At 39.9% G+C, this 16,640-nt stretch overlaps 1 protein-coding gene across 2 annotated transcripts in view; it reads left to right on the top strand.

Moving 5' to 3' along the window:
* Window positions 1-16,640, top strand: part of SNAPC3 (small nuclear RNA activating complex polypeptide 3) — a 116,830-nt gene that overhangs the window by 44,769 nt on the left and 55,421 nt on the right. Inside the window, exons 2-3 of one of the 2 annotated variants that reach the window (XM_079927384.1) lie at window positions 4,551-4,651; window positions 5,681-5,816. The gene's annotated coding sequence lies outside the window, so the exon portion shown is untranslated. The remainder of the gene's footprint in view (window positions 1-4,550; window positions 4,652-5,680; window positions 5,817-16,640) is intronic. The other variant, XM_079927385.1, reaches the window with a different exon arrangement.

The following is a 16,640-nucleotide window of genomic DNA, read 5'->3' as shown; positions in this document are numbered from 1 at the left end:
ATAAGAGTTCATTGACTTCTCCAAAAAGGCCACTGATAACATTTTCCAGAACAGTTTCAATGGAATACTGCGGGCAGGAGACAGATGGTAGTAAACTGGAGAATGAATGGGAGATGAAAACGTGGAGATAAGAGTGTAGACCTGTAAGGAGCTTCATTGTGAATGGAAGGATAGAGGGGCTCATGTGTAGAGGAAAATGTAGAATTAATGAAGAACTTTGGTTTTATTTTTTTTAAGATAAAAGAGATTTGATCACATTTTTAGGCTGAGAAGAAGGAGCTAGCAGAGAAAGGTCAGAAAGAAAACATGATTTTTTAAAAGCCACAACCTAATCAGAGCCCAGGTGGAAGGATTAGCCTGAAAATGCTGTAGGGAGAAACAGCTGCTCCTGTGAGTGAGAGAAAAGAAGTAAGGATGCACGTGTCTGTGTATAAATGCTGATGTGGGGAAGCGCAGGTAGTAAGTAAATGTCTGTGGGACGGCCCCTATTTTATCTATGAAATAAATAAGCAGGAACAACTGAGGGAGGCAGAGCTGGGGGGTGAGTTAGAAGCCTGGAGGAGAATGGTGAAATTCTCTGACTGCTAAATAAGAGAGGAGCTTGTTGTTATCAGGTAAAGAAATTATTGAAACATGAGTACAGGGAATTCCCTGCCAGTCCAGTGGTTAGGGTTTGGCGCTTTCACTGCCGGGGCCCAGGTTCAATCCCTGGTGGAAGAACTAAGATCCCACAAGCCTCCGGGCCAAGAAAGGAAAAAAAAAAAAAAAAGGTGAGTACAGTTAAAATTGAAGATTATGAACCTGAAGTGGTTCCAGTCTGCTTAATGATTATTCTTCCTTCAGCAAAACTGCTGCCTTTGTGTGGAAGCAAAGAAGGCCAAGGTCTGGCTCATGGAAGTGCAGGGCAAGTACGGAGGAGCACTAGGATGTGAGTCTTGAGCCTCCTAGTGAGAGAGCGGTTACGTGTTAATCCATCAGGCTGTGGATTAGGTGAGGGAAATATGGCCAGGAGTGGGTAGATAAAGAGATTAAGGTATTTCAAAGTTCCACTGAGATTGAGGGTTAGGGGTTAGAGCTGGAGTGAGAGCTGGAAGGATGGGAGTTTGTGGTCAGAGCATGGACTTTTAGAGTTTTCAGTTTTAGAGATGTAGCTCGTCAGGTCCAAGATGTGCCCGTTAAAAAGCAATAACCTAGGGCTTCCCTGGTGGTGCAGTGGTTAAGAATCCTCCTGCCAATGCAGGGGACCCGGTTTCGAGCCCTGGTCTGGGAAGATCCCACATGCTGTGGAGCAACTAAGCCCGTGCACCACAACTACTGAAGCCCGCAGGCCTAGAGCACGTGAGCCACAACTACTGAGCCTGCGTGCCACAACTACTGAGCCCGTGCAGCAAAGAAGAACCAACGCAGCCAAAAATTAATTAATTAAATAAATAAATTTTTTAAAAAAGCAATAACCTTTGATATGAGGTCCCGAGGGCAGAAACTATTTAGAGAAACATCTACAGACAGATAACCATCTGGCCCTCTGCTTGGAAGTCTGAAATTAAGAAGCATAGCACTCCGTGAAAACTAGTTCTAGAGATCATGCATTCCCATCTGGTAGCCGTAGGTGGTAGACATGGTCCAAAATGAGGATTCGATTAGAAGTTGGAGATAAAGGGGGAAAAAAATGCCCTCTGTGAGCTGGATTATATCATAAGCAAAGAAAGAATTGTATCAGAGGTTGGCAATCTTATGGTAAAGAGAAGGATGCCAAGATTTCTAGGCCAGCCAAGGTAACCATAACCTGAAGTATCTTTGTTAACACACCTAAAGAAAGAGTGTCTATCTGGTTGTGGTTGGGTTGGTAAATGAACCCAACCAGCATGAACGAGAGTCAGAGACACAGAGGCGGACTTGATGCATCTAGTATGGGGCCAGGGTGCACGCTGCTGTCCCCACCCTTGGGCCAAGACAGTCTAACAGCTAGATTCCTGCCATTTATCATTCCTTGATGACGTTAGCCATTAAAGTCATCCAGTTGTTTTCCTTTGTGCTAATTCTGTGCTCCCTGAGTAATCTTCTTATTGGATTCTGGCTTCCCACATAGATTTTGCAAATAGGACAAGAACATGTTGATTAGCAACATAACTCTTTGGTCGTGATCAGCATAGACCTAGTAGTTAATTAACAAATAGGCATTTTAGGTTTATATATGTGTGTTGGGTCAAAGGGAGTCAGGCCCCCAGGCCCAAACACTTTAGGATGCCCTAACAATTGCATTTCAGATGCTAAAACGCTAAGTATCATCCCTTGGAAAGTAGCACAAAATATGGCCATGATATAAAGTTGGATTCGGTGATGACGGTCCTTTCCTAGGTCGTGCTTCTGTGATCCACCGCCCTCCTGCAAGTCCACCACGGATTTCTGCGTGCAATCTAAACAGGAACAACACTCATCTTCTCTTTCCATCTAACCAGAGAGTAGAGATTAATAGTTAAACTAATCAAGCCATGGTGATTTGTTATATGGTGCCGTGTAAGTATATAAATATTATACATCTGCATGTCAGTGTGGCATTTGTAAAAGATTATACCAGGGCAAAGGAATAGGAAGGAGATGTCCTCTGCTCATAAAATAAGGAAGTGAACAGGTTGCCGTGCCAGTATAAAGTTGATGATTTAGCAGCAGGTCTAGAGCTAAGTAGATAGGCAAGCAAAATCCAGCTTGGGCCCCAACTCCGTGACCTGCGCTGTGTAAATGAGTCTTTCTAGAGCTGTCATTATGTAAGCATTATATTGAATAGCATGCCCTTAGTGTATAAGAATAAACAAATTTATCTCCCACTCTCCTTTGAAATATACTCACTGGGGCTTGTTCTTCCTCTTCCCCTGCATAAAAATGGAAGCAGATCCTATGGCTTTTCTAATTATTGTCAGGTAATTCAAGATCCCCTGGTCAATTTTCAGTATTTCAAGTCTCATGTAATAGTCAAACTTTGAACTTCATGTTCAGCTGGGGCCTCTCCTCCCATTGCCCAGCTCTGGCTTATTGCCAGATGTTATCAACTCATTTCCTTCTCTCACTTTGGGCTTTTACTCCTTCGCCTCTCTTTTACTACCTGTGTTTCTTGTATTTCCAGGAAAATTATTACTTGCACTGTTACAGTTAACTAGTTGGCACTCTTTGAAACTGCCTGATAATCAGAGCTTTATCTTTCTCTAGAGAGTGCATTTATGAGTTTCGGGGAGACCCCTGATCTAGCAGACAATAACATTTGCCCCAGATGGTTCAAACAAAGAGACTCTAATGAAGGGCCTGCTTATAGAGGTGAGCACAGGATTAATGGAACACAGAAGGGATGATGTCACATACAGATTTGTAACAGTGAAAGCCATTACCACTCCTGGTAGGAGAGGGCAAGGGAAGGGAACAGTAGCACCAGAGCCCAGTGAAGGCTGAGATTGCAAAAGAGGAGACGCCTCTCTGTAGTGTTGTCCTGGAAGGATGCAAACATTGCCAAAGACACAATACCTATGCAAGGAGGCAGCGGGAAGAAATGCCTAGAACTCCCTCCTCTTGCTCAGTGATTTCCTGCCAGTGCTTTGCATTGGCCAAACCCACCTGGTAGCTAGCCAGCAAGGGAACTCAAGTAATAGAGTTCTCTGGGGTTAGCCTCCTGGGGAGAATAATGGATCTAGGAGGATACACAAAATAACCAAGACACCCCCGCCACTGGGGATCTCTCCGCGTCCCCTGATAAAGGCAAGTGCATCTCTATTGTGATGAGTTGCTTACTCTTTCCTAACCATCTGGGAATTTAATCCTGCAATGTTACCACTTCCCCATGTGGAGAGCCACAGAAAATGCATACATCCTTCACATAGCATATTTACAATTTAATCTGCAACATGTGACATTTAATATCCTGTTACCTATAATATTTAGTACTCACTGAACTGCTTGGAGCCAGACGTTGTGCTAAGGTGCCCTGCATGCATTCTCTTTAAACCTCACAATTGCTCATCAAGACAGATATTATTAACCTTAAAGAAAATGGGGGAGAGAGGCCAACCCAGAGTGGTGAAGTGACTTAAGCCACAAAACCATCTTTCTGTACCAAGTTGCCTCTAAGAACAGCAAAACAGGTATTATCATCCTTTGTTTTGCTTTTTGCTGCCACTCCACCTCATCCTTGAAGTTGGTATCAGTATATTTAGCTTAGACTTTGCAAACAACTGAGCTTAGCTCTGAGCTCTGAGATTTCTGCTGGGGATTGCTTTGTGTCAAGCTGGTTAAAGAAACCAAATCCTGTGTCCTTTTCCTCCATAATTGCTGACTCCTGCTTTTTAGCTCATTGGCTCTTTTATTCAGAGTCCTTTAAAGGAGCTGCCTTTCTTGTTCTCCCTTGAGTAAAGGTTCTTTCATGCATTAAGACATAATTTAAAGGGCATCTCCCAAGGGGTATGAACAACATATGGTATAGTTATTTCGTGCTAGAAAATTCTGAAATGGTAATTTGTAGCTTTTGCCAAGAGATTGGTTTTCATCACAAGCTGTCTTCTTTCCAGATCAGACATTTAGAGGAGCTGAATGTGGGCCTATGTTCAGCCCTGCGGGAACCCTCCAGAGCCTGCCCAGGACAGAACACAGCCTGTGTTTGCATTTACAAGTATGTTCCCTTCAGTCTATTCTGAGTGTGGAGTGAAGATACCTGGCAACCCTCTTCGGATACCTGAATTTCAGCAAGGTGTGCTGAGCATGAGCAAGGCAGGCTTACCTTGACTGCCAGGTGTTAATAAGGAACCCTCTATTGAAAATTCAGGGAACACAGATCTATTGTGAGATGTGGTCAAACCTAGTGAATCAATTCCCAGGTAATTCTCTCTAAGCAGCCGCTTTGTCTCTTTTTTTCTAGTAAGTCTTATAGAGTTTCACTCTCACTATTATTATTTTTTTGTGTCTGTGTGGTACGCGGGCCTCTCACTGTTGTGGCCTCTCCCGTTGCGGAGCACAGGCTCCGGATGCGCAGGCTCAGCGGCCATGGCTCATGGGCCCAGCCGCTCGGCGGCATGTGGGATCTTCCCGGACCGGGGCACGAACCCGTGTCCCCTGCATCAGCAGGCGGACTCTCAATCACTGCGCCACCAGGGAAGCCCCACTCTCAGTATTATTAAACACAAATTGAAGCTTCTGAACTTGATATTCTATTCAATTGCTATACTTTTAAGAAAAGCTATAAGGGCTTTACTTGATTTAATAAGTAAATAAAATTACTCCTTTCTGTAAAGACAATGTTTTTTTCCTAAAATTGAGTTTTACTGAGATGTAACTTATATGCAATAAAATTCACACATTTTAAGTGGAGTTTGATCAGTTTTGACAAATGTAGACAGTCCTATAATCATGACCCCAAACAAGATACAGAACATTCCATAGCCCCAAAAAGTGACCCATGCCAGTTTGCAGTCATTCCCCTCCCGCAACTCTCAGGCCCAGGCAAAAACCAGTCAATTTTCTGTCACAGTGATTTTAGAAATAGAAATTCTTTTACTCAGCATAATCCTTTGAGATTTATCTCTGTGTTGGTGTATATCAGCAGTCTATTCCATCTTATTGATGAGTAATATTTCATTGTATAGAATCGAATTGGTTTTCGTGATTATTTTGTAACATTACGATATGTTTATCCATTCCACAGTTGCTGGACATTCGGATTATTTCCAGTTTTTGCTATTGTGAATAAAGCTGCTATGAACATCTGAGTAGAAGTTTTGAGTGGACAAATGTTTTCATATCTCTTGGGAAAATATTTAGCAAAATTGCTGGGATGTATGGTAAGTGTATTTTAACTTTTTTTTTTTAAAGTCCAACTGTTTTTCGGAGTAGCAGTTGCTTCATATCCTTGCCAAAAATTGTCATTTATTGAATTTTATCATTCCAGTGGTTTGTAGTGTTGTCTTATTGTGGTTTTAATTTACATTTCTCTAGTGAATAATGATGTTCAGCATCTTTTCATGTGCTTATTTGCCAGTTTTTAAAATATTCTGCAGTGAAATGTCAATTCCACTCTCTTGCCCATTTTTAGCTGCATTGCTTATTATTGTAAAGTATATATTTTAGATACATGTTTTTAATAAGATATGAATTTTGCAAATATGTTCCCTACATGGCTTGCCATTAATTTTCTTAATAGTGTCTTTGGAAGAGCAAAATTTTTCATTTTGATGAAGTCAAGTTTATTAATTTTTCTTTTATGGTTATGCTTTTGTTCCCTACCTAAGAAACCGTTGCCTAACCCAACACCACAAAGATTTTCTCCTTTATTTTCATGTATAAACGTTACAGTTTGGGCTCTTATGTTTATATCTATGATGAATTTCAAGATAATTCTTATAAAGGATGTGAGGTAAAGTTCTAGGTTTTTTTTTTTCATACATATATATTTTCATGTTGATCCAACACCCTTAAGACTATGCCTTCCTGCATTGAACCTTGGCACCTTTGTTAAAAATCAGTGGCCATATATGTGTGGGTCTATTTCTGAACTTGATATTCTATTCAATTGCTACCATTTTATAAGTATTACATGGCATGTGAATTGTAAGCCTTTAAATCAGGAAGTACAAGTCCTCCAATTTTTTCCTGCTTTTTCAGGTTTACTTTGGCTATTCTAGGTCCTTTGCATTTCTCTATAAATTGGAGAATCAACTGATTATTGTCTACAAAAAAAACTGTGGGGGTTTTGATTAGGATTTCATTCAATCCACAGATAATTTGAGGGGGTGGGATTAACATTTTAATAATATTGAGTCTACCAATCCCTGAACATGTATACATCTCCTAAATAGGTGTTCTTAAATTTCTCTCAGTATTGTTTTGCAGTTTTCAGTGTACAGTTATTTCATTAAATTCATCCCTGAGTGTTTCAGATTTTAATGACATTTTAAATCATACTGATTTTTGATTTTAACTTCCAACTGTTCTGTGCTGTAATACAGAAACAGTTTATTTTTTATTATTCATCTTGTGTCCTACAATCTTGCTAACTCATTTATTATTTCTAGTAGATTTTTCACAGTTTCTGTAGCAATTCCTATGTAGACTGTCATGTTGTTTGTGACATTTTTACTTCTTCTGTTCCACTCTTTATATTTTTTATTCCTTTTTCTTGCTTTATTAAACTAGCTTGGACCTCCAATACAGTATCAAATGAAAGTGGTAGGAGTAGACATCTGGCTTAGTCAGTTTGAGCTGCTATACCAAAATACCATAAGCTGGATGGCTTACCAACAACAGAAGCTTATTTCTCACAGTTCTGGAGGCTAGAAGTCCAAGATCATGGTGCCAGCATGGTTGGGTTCTGGTGAAAGCCCACTTTTGTGTGGCAGATGACTGACATTTTGTGTCCTCACATGGCAGAAAGAAAGAGGAAGCAAGCTCTCTCATGACTCTTATAAGGACACTAATCCCATTCATGGGGACTCGACCCTCATGACCTCATTGATCCTAATTACCTTCCAAAGGCCTCACCTCCTAATACCATCACATTGGAGGGTAAGGTTTCAACATATGATTTTGAGGGGAGACAAACATTCAGTCCATAACAGCATCCTTGCCTTGTTCACAGCCTTAGGGGGAAAGCATTGTCTTTCATCATTAAGTATAAAGTTAGCTGTAATTTTTTGTAGGTGATCTTTATCAGATTAAGGAAATTCCCTTCTTTTTGTAGTCTGCTGAAATTTTTCATACATGGATGTTGAGTTTTGTGGAATGCTTTTTCTGTATCTATTGAGATGCTATAACATTTTTTACCTTTATTCTGTTAATGCAATGAATTATACTGATTGATTTTTGAATGTTAAGCCAATCAAACTTTCATTCGTAGATAAATTCTGCATGGTCATGATGTATTATCCTCATATATATATTTCTTGATTCAATTTCCTAATATTTAGTTAAGGTTTTTGTGTCTCTGTTCATGAGAGATACTACTCTGTGGTTTCTGTTTCTTGTGATAATCATGTCAGGTTTTTTTGGCCTCATAAAACAATCTGGAAGTGTTGTATCTTCCCTTTTCCTGAGTTTGTGTATGATTGATATTATTTCTTTTTAAAATTTTTGATAGAATCACAAGTAAAATCATCTGGGCCTGAGTTTTCTTCTTGAGAAGGTTTTTTAAATTGCAAATACAATTTATTTAGCAGTTATAGGGTTATACAGGTATTTTATTTCTTTGTATTGGTTTTGGTAAGTTAGGTGTTTCCAAGAATTTGTATGTTTTATCTAATTTGTCAAATTCATTGACATAAAGCTGATCATAATATTCCTTAATTATCCTTCTTTTTATAGGATTTATAGGATTTATTTATTTATTTTATAGGATTTATTCTTTTTTTAAAATTGAAATATAGTTGATTTATAATGTGTTAGTTTCTGGTGTCAGCAAAGTGATTCAGAGAATATATTATATATATTCATATCTTTTTCCTATTCTTTTCCATTATGGTTTATTACAGGATATTGAATATATTTCCCTGTGCTATACAGTAGGACCTTGTTGTTTCTCCATTCTATATACAATAGTTTGCATCTGCTAATCCCAAACTCCCAATCCATCCCTCCCCCACCCCTCCTCCCCCTTGGCAACCACAAATCTGTTCTCTATGTCTGTGAGTCTATTTCTGTCTTGTAGATAAGTTCATTTGTGTCATATTTTAGATTCCACATGTAAGTGATGTCATATGGCATTTGTCTTTCTCTTTCTGACTTACTTCACTTAGTATGATAATCTCTATGTCCATTCATGTTGCTGCAAATGGCATTATTTCATTCTTTTTATGGCTGAGTAATAGTCCATTGTATATATATACCACATTTTTATCCATTCTTCTGTCGATGGACATTTAGGTTGTTTCCATGTCTTGGCTATTGTAAATAGTGCTACTATGAACATAGGGGTGCATGTATCTTTTTTTTTAATACATCTTTATTGGAGTGTAATTGCTTCACAATACCATGTTAGTTTCTGTTGCACAACAAAGCAAATCAGCCATACGCATACACATGTCCCCATATCCCCTCCCTCTTGAGCCTCCCTCCCATCCTCCCTATCCCACCCCGCTAGGTCATTGCAAAGCACCGAGCCGATCTACCAGTGCTATGCTACTGCTTCCCACCAGCCAACTATTTTACATTTGGTAGTGTATATATGTCGATGCTACTTTCACTTCACCCCAACTTCGGCCTCCCACCCCATGTCATCAAGTCCATTCTATATGTCTACCTCTTTATTCCTGCCCTGAACTAGGTTCATCAGTACCGTTTATTTTTTTTTTAGATTCCATATATATGTGTTAGCGTACAGTATTTGTTTTTCTCTTTCTGACTTACTTCACTCTGTATGACAGTCTCTAGGTCCATCCACCTCACTACAAATAACTCAATTTCATTTCTTTTTCTGGCTGAGTAATACTCCATTGTATATATGTACCACATCTTCTTTATCCATGCATCTGTCGATGGACGTTCAGGTTGGTTCCATGTCCTGGCTATTGTAAATAGTGCTGCAGTGAACACTGTGGTACATGTCTCTTTTTGAATTATGGTTTTCTCAGGGTATATGCCCAGTAGTGGGATTGCTCGGTCAAATGGTAGTTCTATTTTTAGTTTTTTGAGGAACCTCCATACTGTTTTCCATAGTGGTTGTATCAATTTACATTCCCACCAACAGTGTAGGAGGGTTCCCTTTTCACTATACCCTTTACAGCATTTATTGTTTCTAGCTTTTTTGATATTAGCCATTCTGCCTGGTGTGAGGTGATACCTCATTATAGTTTTGATTTGCATTTCTCTAATAATTAATGATGTTGAGCATCTTTTCATGTGCCTCTTGGCCATCTGTATGTCTTCCTTGGTGAAATGTCTATTTAGGTCTTCCGCCCATTTTTTAACTATTGTTTGTTTTGTTTTGTTTTGTTTTTTTGCGGTATGCGGGCCTCTCACTGTTGTGGCCTCTCCCATTGCGGAGCACAGGCTCCGGACGCGCAGGCTCAGCGGCCATGGCTCACGGGCCCAGCCACTCCGCGGCATGTGGGATCTTCCCGGACCGGGGCACGAACCTGTGTCCCCTGCATCAGCAGGCAGACTCTCAACCACTGCGCCACCAGGGAAGCCCTTGACTCTGTCTTTTTTAATTACAGTTTTGTCCAGATATATGCCCAAGAATGGAATTTCTGGATCATATGGCAACTCTATTTTTAGTTTTTTCAGGAACCTCCATACTGTTCTCCATAGTGGCTGCACCAATTTACATTCCCACCAATAGTGTAGAAGGGTTCCCTTTTCTCCACACCCTCTCCAGCCTTTATTATTTGTAGACTTTTAATGATGGCCATTCTGACCAGTGTGAGGTGTACCACATTGTAGTTTTGATTTGCATTTCTCTAATAATTAGTGACGTTGAACATCTTTTCATGGGCCCAGTGGCCATCTGTATGTCTTCTTTGGAGAAATGTCTGTTTAGGTCTTCTGCCCATTTTTTGATTGGGTTGTTTGTTTTTTTGTTATTGAGTTGTATGAGCTGTTGTACATTTCGGAAATTAAGCCCTTGTCAGTCACATCATTTGCAAATATTTTCTCCCAGGGTGTAGGTTGTCTTTTCATTTTGTTGATTGTTTCCTTTGCTGTGTAAAAGCTTGTAAGTTTGATTAGGTCCCATTTGTTTATTTTTGCTTTTATTTCTATTGCCTTGGTAGATGGTTTTTTTTAGGTCACTAAGAAAACATTGGTATGATTTATGTCAGAGAATGTTTTGCCAATGTTCTGTTCTAGGAGTTTTATGGTGTCATGTCTTACATTTAAGTCTTTAAGCCATTTTGAGTTTATTTTTGTGTATGCTGTGAGAGCGTGTTCTAGCTTCATTAATTTACATGCAGCTGTCCAACTTTCCCAGCACCACTGTCTAAAGAGACTCTTTTGTTCTTGATAGTTATAATTTTGCCTCTCCTGTTTTTTTCTTTATCATTCCTCCTCAATTCCATTAATATTTTCAAATAATCCACTGTTTGTTTTAATAATTTAATATACTACTTCTGTGACTTACCTTTCTCACTTCTCTTTTATTAGTTCTTTCCTTCTATTCACGTTTTGTTTAATTTGCTCTACCTACAGGCTCTAGAATATAGGTTCTTTGTGTTTTAACTGGATCCTGGATGCTATCTGACTGAGCCAAACCAATGAAGTCTGGGTATGAACTTAGGAACAAAGCTAGGGGTCAGTTAATTTAGGGAAACCTGAATCTGGCGATTGGTTATTATAGAAACAAGAGACAGGACTTGAGTGCTGCTGGCTAATATCCAAATAGGAAGATGGTCCAGGGCATCTAAGCTGGGAAGAGGCAGCCTATTGGCAAATTCCAAAAGAAGTAAGAAACATCACAGGTAGAGCTAAATAGATAGTAGACAGGGTGGGTGGGGGTGGGTGACAAAAGGACAAAGACACCCAGCCTCTGGGAATGTTGGGTATCTGTAAGGATTTAGTTATTAGGGAAAATAAGAACCACATCTCTAAACTTGGTCAACCCTAATCTTTTGTGGCCTATTCCTACTGTGCCCATGCTAATTACCAGGGGACTCATCTTCGGCCATCTTTCTGTGGGTGTCACACTGGGGTCTCACCTGTGCAGATCCACATGCCCACAAGTGGAAGGTGTGTGTGATTTCTCCTATTTTATAGTACTTGAGATAATGATAAAGTTATACCATCCCACTAAAAATTACCTTCATGGGAAACTCTATGTTCAATTAGATACAATTACTAGATGTAGTTTAAAATTTCTACAATAGACTTGCTTTCAGAAGTTTGTTTATTAGTTGTTGTTTTATCTATAATTATCCCTTTTATTTTATGAAGAGTTTCATGTATTTGGGATAAACTAAAAATCATTAAGATCCAAGTCTGGAGAAAAAAAAATCAATGACAAAGTGGGGTGATTCAGTTTAGGTCAAAAATGAAAGTGCAGCTGTATAAAGCAATAAAACTAGCCTGTAAACTCCGTTTTGTAGGGGAGACAATGAAAATACAGATAAGTAGCCTGGTTTCATATAGCCAGGATGTGTCTACACTAAGAAATCAGACCTGTGCTCTTAACTGCTATGTTCTACTACTTTCTATGATTTGACTATCTATCAACCTTATAAAGCACAATGCTGGCAGTATGTTTATTCAAGATGGATATCTTCGAAATGGATGCCTCGGCAATCAAAAGCTTAATGTCAGGCACTTACACTCAGATTTCCATCACAGAAACCTAAGAATTAAAAATTGAATATTAGACACACCCCACTCCTAGAAAAGATCCTTCCATCAGTTTCAGGGGCCTTGAGTTCCAGCCTACCACTGTACGGCCGGGCCCTTTCTCTACTCTTTTGTACAATCCTTCCACCTCCAAATTTCCGTTCACTTCTAGTGCTCAAAAGTTTGTCTCACTTTCTTTACATAGAAGTCTTTTCCAATCCCAAAACCACTTTTCCCCCAGCAGGATTTTTTTTTCTCAGCTGTTGATGTAATAACTTTTTTTTTCACATTCAGTTACATTTGCTTTACAGTTTGGAGTTCTAAATAAGAATTACATTTGAAAAACAATTTTCACCACTAAAAATGGGGGAGAAAGTTTTAAAATAACTTTTATGGGCCAATCCTGAAAGTGAAAATGGCAATGTACCTTATCCCTGAGAAACTATATAGGTAAGTTCAAAGACTCCTTGGGAATGCCAGAGCACACTGCTGTGGTGTACAAGTTTGCTTCCCTGAATCATATATGATATCACATGGAAACAATTAGCAAAGGAATAAAGAAAAATGTCAAGAATACAACGTATCTTTGCAGAGGCTAACAAAACGTGGCACCAGCATGGCATATAGCTACAGACCAAATTAAAGTTCTCTAAAGCAGAAGTGATCTTTAATTGCCTCAAAGGCTATGAAACCAGAGGCACGGCATTTTTAGAGCAGTAAAAGGGCCTTGATGTCGGCTAGTTCAACCCGCTCACTTTACAGATGAGAAAACTAAGCCACCACCTAATTGGTAACACAGCTGAGCCCAGAGTTGAGGTTTCCTGATTCCAAGTACGTTCCATTGCCTGTGGCAGTGTGGCTGTCATACAGTCACTATCAAGGAAACAGGTCCCAGTGTGCATGTGAGGAGGCCCTAAAGAGTCTAGAGAGTGCTGTGAAGAAGGAAATATGAGCATTGGGGTCTGAGAGAACTTTGTTCCAGTTATTAGACCTTCTGCTCTGGTCTGAATGTTTGTGTTCCCCCAGTATTCATATGTTGAAACGTAACCTCCCAGGTGATTGTATGAGGTGACAGGGCCTCTGGGAGGTGACTAGGTCTTGAAAACAGAGCCCTTAGGAGTGGGATTAGTGCTCTTTTAAGAGAAGCCTCAGAGAGAAAGCCTCAGAGCCTCATAGCCTGAGCCTCAAAGCCTCAGAGCCTCATAGCCCTTCTGCCATGTGAAATTACAACAAAAAATAGCTATCTACGAAGTGGGCCCTTACCAGACACCAAAGTTGCCAGGGCCATGATCTTGGACTTCCAAGCCTCTAGAACTGTAAAAAATAAATATTTGTGGTTTATAAGCTGCCCAGTCTGTGGTACTTCATTATAGCAGCCTGAACAGACAAAGACACATTCCTTGCCTCAGTTAATTTATCTATAAAAAGGGGCCTAATCCTTCCCTCAAAGAGCTATTTTGAGGATACTTTTAAAATGTAATAATGCATATGAGATCTCTATCGCTATGTCTAGAACATAGTAGACACAAAATGAACACTAATGTCCTCCCTTTTCTCAGTCACACCAGCATATAAGTTGGATTCAAGGCCAAATAGCAACAACTAGAAAAAAACCAATAAACACCAATAACCGAGAGACAGTGACCTACATGAGCATTGTTATTGGTACACTTTGTTGGGATTGAGGCATGCTGGGCCAGTCCTTCACACTGCCAGCTGGCCAATGAGTGAAGGGAAGTACGTATGAATGAAGAGCTCTGCTCCAAATTCTGCGTCAAGGAATGGTCCATGCCAGGCCCAGCCTGCACATCCTTCCTACTGGCTCCCCAACTCATTTCCCAAGGGCAGGCTTGGCCTCTTCTAGTTCCCAGAGCCAATCCTGACCTGGGGCCAGATGTGCTCAGATGACTCCAACTCCACATTTGGCTGTCTGTCAGTCCCCTTCTGACCTATTGCCCTAGTCTTGATGTCTAGGCTTCTGTTTGCTCTCCTATCCTATTCCTTACCCCACTGACCTGGTTTCTAGGTTTCCCTGGCTTCCTTGTCATTCTGACATACACACCTGATAAGAAACCCACACCTCGTCACCTTGGTTCCTCTGTAGTCAAGAATTACAATGGCGGCCTGACACATAATGGTTTCCCAAAAGGCTATGCCTATGTTACCCATTCTGTCCTTTAGTTATGCCTGAATGATCCAAGGGAAGAGACTCCTGACCCCTCCGGTACTTTCCTGGGAACTTTGAGAACTTAAACAGAGACAGAAAGTGATAAGAGCTGAGTCATCTCTGGCAATGTTCAGGAGAGAAACCCACAAGCTCTTCTTGTTTCTAAAGGACTGACCCTGTTACCAACCCTTCCTGAGGCTTGGCTGTTTACAATAGCTCTGCCTTCTATTGTAAACTTCCACAATAAATCTAATTTTTGCTTAAGTGGTAGAAGATCTGTTTCTGGTTCTTGCATCCATAGGAACATTACCCAGTACAGATCTCAATTGTTGGTTTTTTTTTTTTTTTTGGCGGTACGTGGGCCTCTCACTATTGTGGCCTCTCCCGTTGCGGAGCACAGGCTCCGGACGCGCAGGCTCAGCAGCCATGGCTCATGGGCCCAGCCGCTCCGCAGCATGTGGGATCTTCCCGGACCGGGGCACGAACCCATGTGCCCTGCATCAGCAGGCGGATTCTCAACCACTGCGCCACCAGGGAAGCCCCAGATCTCAATTGTTGACTACTTATCTGAGCTCAATGTATCCTGCTCCTGGTTCAGAACCTCTCTTTCAGTCAACTCACCTAGCCAAGCCAAATCTTAATGCATAATCATGCACACTTGTATTTAACATTGATATTTGTCCTAGGTTCTCTACAGGATAATTTTTGGAACTTTTTCCAGTAATAGTAATTTCTTTGGTCATATTTATTTATTCATCAATATATGCATCCATCCATCTGTATTGAACATCTACTGCACACTAGGCACTGTCCATGGTCCTAGAGTTACAAAAATGTACAGGCAGCATCCCTGCTTTTGAACGTCATAGACCAGTGAAAGTAACTGCCATACCAATAGATAATCTCAGTACAAAATCTAAGTGCTATAATGAGAGTACAAATATGAGGCAGTGAGAGCACTGATGTGGAAGCAAATGACAATCTTTAGAAAGGGGATCAGAAAGTCTTTGCAGAGTAGCTAAAGTTTAAAATGAGTTTTGGAGAATAAGGATGAATTCATGAAGGGAAGAATGGTAGGACTGCTTTAGGAAAACTGCAAGAATGACAATTCGTTAACTATTCAACCTTGCAATCTTATTTCTGAGATTTGTCCTACAGATGTATTTGTACATGTAACAAATGACTTATGTATAAGATTAATCATTGCAGCATTTTTTGTAAGAGACTGAAAAAAAAAACGTGTAAATTAATGAGCACTGATTAAATAAATATGGCGTATCCATTTAATGGAAGACTACGCAACTTTAAAAAGACTGAGAAAGTTCTCTATTTACCAATATGAAAGATCTTTAAGATACAATGCTAATTCTGAAGAACCTAGGGGCAGGACAGGAATAAAGATGCAGATGTAGAGAATGGATTTGAGGACCCGGGGAGGGGGAAGGGTAAGCTGAGATGAAGTGAGAGATTGGCATGGACTTATATATACTACCCAATGTAAAATAGATAGCTGGTGGGAAGCAGCCACATAGCACAGGGAGATCAGCTCAGTGCTTTATGACCACCTAGAGGGGTGGGATAGGAAGGGTGGGAGAGGGAGTTGCAAGAGGAAGGAGATATGGGGATATATGTATATGTATAGCTGATTCACTTTGTTATACAGCAGAAACTAACACACCATTGTAAAGCAATAATACTCCAATAAAGATGTTAAAAGAAAAAAGATACAATGCTAAGTAAAAAAGCAATGTTTAGAACAATACTGCCCTTTGTTTTAAGTGGGGTAAAATGAGAATATATATATATATATATATATATATATTCATACTTGTTCACATTTATATTAAAAAGCTGTACAAGTTATATACATCTGATAAAATTGGTTACCATTGCGTATGGGGCAGTAAGAACTGAAAAGGCAGTGAAAGAGGTGAGAGTGAGACTTTTCACTGAACTTTTTCTAGTTTTGAACAAAGTGAAAATGTTATCTATTCAACAATGTAAACAGATTTTCAAAAAATACGTTGCAAGCAAATACCAAAGTTAGACACAGGGCTCAGAAGACAACACAGTTTTTAAAAACTGCTCTATGAGTCAGCAACTGGCTGGCAAAAGAAAATAAGGGAAGAATGTTTTGCTTCACCTCCCTCTTATGTGGGTAGTAATATTCTAATAGCTAACTGTTCACAGCAATTAC

The sequence above is a fragment of the Stenella coeruleoalba genome (genome assembly GCF_951394435.1).
Source record: "Stenella coeruleoalba genome assembly, chromosome: 7".
Lineage (NCBI taxonomy): Eukaryota > Metazoa > Chordata > Mammalia > Artiodactyla > Delphinidae > Stenella > Stenella coeruleoalba.
Note: the sequence above shows the minus strand (reverse complement) of the source record. Positions and strands in the feature narration are given on the sequence as shown.